General features: G+C 39.0%; 1 pseudogene across 1 annotated transcript; it reads left to right on the top strand.

Moving 5' to 3' along the window:
* Window positions 1-1,651: 1,651 nt before the first annotated feature.
* On the top strand, window positions 1,652-5,932 carry LOC143852793 (eukaryotic translation initiation factor 5-like; annotated as a pseudogene). The gene is made up of 2 exons (XR_013236861.1): window positions 1,652-1,786; window positions 3,880-5,932. The product of XR_013236861.1 is annotated as a eukaryotic translation initiation factor 5-like (transcript).
* The last annotated feature ends 306 nt before the right edge of the window (window positions 5,933-6,238 follow it).

The following is a 6,238-nucleotide window of genomic DNA, read 5'->3' on the forward strand; positions in this document are numbered from 1 at the left end:
CTTTTTTATATATCTTTAGAAGACTTAAATAGGTAATGGCGTAATACAATACAATATGATCCAAGGACTCATCTTCCTTCTTGCATAAGATACACCAAATGACAAAGTGGAGCTCCTCCTTTTGAGACCATCACATGTATTAATTTTCATTTATGACACTGCTCAAGCAAATGTGACCACCCTTGGGGTTGCTGTCGATCGTCATAATTTTATTTATTCTAGGGGGTGCAACTCGGGTTGATTTTTCAGAATTCTTGTTGAGCATTTACCATGAAAGTCGGGAAAGTCGGGTTCGGTTTTATTCCTATTATTTTTTTAGCAAAAGCTCGACCTGACCTGACCCAAGTTGCAGCTCTAATTTATTTGGAGGTAACGCTATTGTCTCCGATCAACCTGTAAAATAAAGAACGAAAAGAAAAGGAACCAATAAAATCAGGGGCCACACAAGAAGATCAAGCGAGAGGGTGAACAGTATTGGGAAGCAAGGAAAGGCTACCAATCTCATTGCCCTTAAGGTTTTTCCAAAACCTAACAACCGAAACCCCTGCATCCCTCATTTTCCTCTCTTTCCAAATAATCACATACTTTCCCCCCTGTCAGTCACTAAAAACTAAAAAGCACGTCCGGGAAAGTATGACATAACAAGGAATCTACTAAGAATGTGAGTATCATCCCCTTCCAACTCTAAACCTAACAAAGGCTCATATAAGACACACATGTGGGCTCCCATGCTCTAAATCTTTTCCTAAAACTGGGTTCCTACACTCCAAATCCACCAGCTCCCCTATACTTATCCTCAATCACTCTATGCCATAACTGTCCTCTTCTCCTCCCCATACCTCCACAACTATTTACCCGGAAGGGCTTTATTTCTCAGCCTAATTCTAACAATTCCAAGGGCTGCATTTTTCTTCGATCTACACACCTTATCCCATCACATGCGATGCTTCAACTTTCTGGTGGAGTCTCCTCCTTCCCAAATGAAATTCCTTTAAAGGTTTTATATTGCCTTTGTAGGTAATGCCTCTTCTACGTCGCGAATTTTCTTTCCTCTCTTTCAATCAGGGATCCCATAGTGAGGCTTTTGAAAAACAAAATCTTACTTGTCTCTCTGACTGGTGTCTATAAATATTATAAAAATATCCATCCAACCTGTATAGACATAAATAAACAAAAATATAAGGGAAATGATAAATCCGCCCCTTTCGATTACTTGAGACACCCAGCAGCAGTGTACGTGGCAATCAGGCCTATTGAATCCTTCTGACGTGGAGTACATCAGCCCCTCGGCAGATTAAATCCTTCTGACATGAAGAATGCGCTCTGAAGTCATTGATACACTGCTGCTGGGTGTCCCAAGTAATCAAATGGGGCGGAATTATCGAGTATTTTCATACATTTAAGCCTTCCTTTAGGTTCTAAAATGATCCATCAAATTTTGTGGGTACATCTACTGCATGAATGAAATAACTTCGTACCTTAGTTTATGGATCCAATGCACACCAAAATACTGTCTATTAAGGTTCGGATCCACTGGATCCGTTTGGGTCCGTTGACACCCATCCTTTGTATATCCCTTCCACTCAAATTTGTTATCTAGACTATTCCAAATAATGCGGCGCGCAGTAACCAAACTTATCTATATTCTACAAAAGACGAGAATCTCCTCAAATCAACGGCTGCTATTAAGATTAATCTAACGGTGATAATTCATTCAAGCTAGCATATTAGGGTTTCCATCCAGCCCTTTTCCTATCACCTGAATTCCTTTTTCTGCTTCTTTCAGGTAAAACCCTAGTTCATTCCTTTGGCTCCTCTTTTGCTTTATTATCTTCTAACACGTATGGATTATGTTCCGATAATTCGCTTTTTTAGGGTTTTCGATTATCTCCTGCTGGAATTTGTAATTGTTTCGTCCGTAAATAATAATTTTTTTTTATAGAGGCATAATATTTTGCGATTTAATCTAAATAGAAGTCGAATTGAAGCTATAGATCTGATGATTTTTGCTTATCTTTGTTCATTTGCTGCTTGAATTTCAGATTTTTAAGATACGTTTTGTGTGTTTTTCTCTCTCTTTCTGATCGTAGATTTTGCTTTTTTATATACTATTTCAATCGATGTAGATCAGCTTGTGTTTTCTTTTAATGGATCTGAATTTAAGAAATTCATATATTTGTTTGATACAATATGAATTCATGTGGATTTGGAAATTGATATTATGGGATGCTTTTTGGATCTATGACCCTAGGTACCTGTTTTTGCTGTGATTAATTTTTCTATCTAATTTAAAATTAAATACACATGTAAGATTCTGTTACCATAACATTGAGCAAAATCATTCAATGTCAACATAATTGCAGTAGTTTTGTATGCTATTCTCAGCATAAGTTAGCACGACAAGTACCTTGAAAATGTAATAAGTAATAGGGAACAATTTTAGTGTTTCCTTTGTTTTTTTTACTACCACTTCTGTGGTTGGTGTCATACATGGTTATACCTTTTTTTATTTTATATGTGCATTATCAATCCCGCATAGGTTATTCAGTCCATGGTTTAAAATTTCGGTTTCGGTAACCGTTTCGGACCCCACCGAAAACCGAAATTTGGTAATTTGGTTCGAAATTCCGCACCGAATTTTCGAAATTTTGGACGAAATTTTGTAACACTTTTTTTTTTAATAAATAATGGCATTTAATCGAAATTCGGACCGAAATTAAGGTAAATTTCGGTCCGAAATTCGGTAACTGGCGAAAAATGAAATTTCAGTTCGGTCCCCACCGAAATCCGAAATTTTGGTCTGAAATTTCGGATTTTGGTCGAAATTTAAAACCATGATTCAGTCTTTGACCTTATACTCTCTATCACATTCTATGTTAGTAACCAATACATCAACTTTTCCAGTAGTCATGGTGTTAAAGAATTTGGAATTTGTTCGTAATGAGCAATATGATGTGCTAGTTTAACCAATGCATTCACTTTTTCAGTAGTCATGATGTTAAAAAGAATTTGGATTTGTTTGTAGTAAGTAATATGATGTGCTAGTTGATGTAGATTTGGATTGTATGGTTTCATGCTTAAATTTCATAGTATGCTCATGTTTGAATGTGTGGCATGGGTAAAGAACTTAAAAGCTCTATGCAATTAATTTTAGTGATATCAAATAAAGCCGTCACACGATATTGTAGGGACTAAAAGTTTAGGAGTACTATAAACTGCGAAGCTGTTAAATTTTTTTTTTCCAACTTATAGCCATATTCTGTATCTTGAGTTTTCAACTGAACATGGTGTGAACTGTGAAGTTTAATGGGATATTGTATGAAGCTTTCAGTTCTTACTGAAGAGTGCAGATCCTAAGGAATTTTTTTAATGCATCACCATTCAAAAGTTTATCGGTTATATGAGCAAAGCTTACATATATTACTTCTCAGTACAGTTTACATGTCATGGGGTTCTATGAAGTATGAACTGCTCCCACAAATTAAGATGATACACGCCTGAAGTGTGTTCAAAGGCCTTTGTGATTCTTGAGGTTGGTGGAATTGGATTGCACATCGACATTAAACCATTTTGCACATGGGGTAAAATTTCATGGAGGATATGGTGATGAATAGTCATAGACTAATGTGTGCATTGTTGTTCTATAAACTCATTTAGGGAAACTAATATTAGTGTGGGGAATAAACAAGTTTGTTATGATATCTTGTCTAATGTCTACTTTAACCTGCTTGCATTGTAAGATGGCTGCATACTTCCATGGTTTCTGCAATTTTGATTTCCCAGTTATCCACATACATTATTCCAAATCAGAGTGTTGCTCAGTTCTATCATACTAGACAATTGCTTTAAAGTGCTAACAATTGGTTCTTTTCTCTTCAGGCACTCGGCAGTTTTTTCTGTAATCCTACACATTGCCAAGTGGAGGGTGTCAAGTTTGAAACTTCTTTTATGTCTGAACGTGCCTCACTGTATTTGGGTGCAATTGGGTTGCTTGGAGAGTATTGCCCTACGCCAAGAACAAAATATAGGCACTGCATGCATCTCGGGCCTTTTTGGGATTTTGCAGATTTTCGTGGTTGTAGCTGGATGCAACCTTTTCCTTTGATAAGAGGCCCATCTGGTATCCAGGAAGGAAGCTACTCGCTACCTGAGTCTGCTCCCTCTGCATTTTTTGCAAGTATTTGTTACCTCTGATACTGTCATTTTAGTATTGCTATAGTAAAGATGGCATTACAGAACATAGGTGCTGGGAATAGTGATGATGCCTTTTATAGGTATAAGATGCCCAGGATGATAACCAAAATAGAAGGTCGTGGGAATGGCATCAAGACTAATGTCGTTAACATGGTAGATATTGCAAAGGCATGCAAGGCCCGCTACTTACACCACAAAGTACTTTGGGTGCGAGCTTGGGGCTCAATCTAAATTTGATGAGAAAACTGGTACCTCACTTGTCAATGGGGCTCATGACACTGCTAAGCTAGCTGGGCTTCTTGAGAACTTCATCAAGAAATATGTTCAGTGCTATGGGTGTGGTAACCCTGAGACTGAAATTATCATAACTAAGACGCAGATGATAACCTTGAAACGTGCTGCTTGCGGCTTTGTCTCGGATGTAGATATGAGGGATAAGTTGACGACATTCATTCTGAAGAACACTCCTGAGCAGAAGAAAGGATCTAAAGACAAAAAGGCGTTGAGGAGGGCTGAGTAGGAGCAGCTGAAAGAAGGAGAGGCGGCTGATGAGGAAAGAAGGAAGCTTAAGAAAGAGGTAAAGAAGGGTGTTGTCTCTTTGAAGGTTTCGAGTGCAAAGAAAAAGCCTACTGGCTCTGATGAGGATCACTCTTCTCCTACTGAAAGCCAGGCTGATGAGAATGAAGTGGTGGACGACGACGATGATGATGATGTCCAATGGCAAACTGACACCTCATTGGAGGCGGCCCGCCAACGCATCCAGGAACAGCTCAGTGCCGTGACTGCGGAGATGGTAATGCTCTCAACGAACGAGGAAGAAGAGAAGTCAAAGCAGGCAAAGAAATCAGGGATAAAAAATGGAACTGCAGAACCTGAAGAGAAATCCAACCATTCTGGAGGTGAAAATGGGAAAGTTGGTGGCGCACAGGAAACCCTAGTTTCAGAGATAAAAGGTAGTCTGAAAAAGGGTTACTCCCCGAAACAAATGCAATATTTTCTGGGATCGTTGGTTGGGTCACGACAAGAGGTTATGAACGCCCTGTTTGAAGCACTCTTTGAGGGTGTCGAAAAAGGACTCGCAAAGGAGGTGACCAAGAAAAAGAACTATCTCGTTGCTGCCACACAGGAAGAGGGATCACAGATGATTTTGCTTCGAGCAATAGAGGCGTTCTGTGGGAAGTCGAGCTCCAATTCAGTGAAGGAGATGGCCCTGGTTCTGAAAGCCCTTTATGATGGAGACGTGCTGTAGGAAGAGGACATAGTAGAGTGGTACAAGGAAGGGGTTGCTGGGAGCAGCAAGAATGCTCAGATTTGGAAGAACGTGAAGCCATTCATTGAATGGCTCCAGAGTGCGGAGTCTGGAGAGGAGTGACAGAGACCAAGATAAGACATCCCCATCTCTTGTATCACTGCTTGTGGTATTTGAAACTACCCATATAAATCTCTAGTTTCCTTTCAATTTATAGTGTCTGTTTTCTGTGTGTGGAGTTTAGAGTGTGTGTAGTTGTGTGAATAAGAAGGGTTCAGTCGCCTTTTTATGTGTGTGTGTGGAGTCTCTCTGTCATAGATGTTGTAATGTGTGTTGGAATGCTATCTGCACCTTAAGTGAGTTGGTACTTGCATCCCTGGTCACATCATCCTAATTTGAAAGGAAATTACCTTAATACTTATGTTGAATTGATCAAAATGCTTTAAATAATTACTATGAATTGGTAATGTTAAGCCGGATTCTATTCTACTCTCTCTTATTTTGATTTCTTAAAAGACTTTCCACGTTTTGTTTCCTATAAGTCTCGAGGAATCAGTAGTTCCATCATCAAATACCAGCTTAAAAGCGTTCAATCTTAAATAGGGGAGGACTTTTACACAGAGAATTCAAGATAAAAGGTTGGCTAGCTCCATAAAGAGGCAACCGAAGAGATTTAACCGGAAAGACAGCTAACTTGGCCGGAGGCACTTTTTTGGGGAAAATGATATCTTTGCCCACTTTTCTTCCCCGAGCCACCATATTGTAGTGTAAAAGGAGTAGCCTATAAATACACTA

The sequence above is a fragment of the Tasmannia lanceolata genome, unplaced genomic scaffold, assembly GCF_043159265.1.
Source record: "Tasmannia lanceolata isolate RefF3 unplaced genomic scaffold, GAP_Taslan_0.1 ptg000019l, whole genome shotgun sequence".
Classification (NCBI taxonomy): Eukaryota; Viridiplantae; Streptophyta; class Magnoliopsida; order Canellales; family Winteraceae; genus Tasmannia; species Tasmannia lanceolata.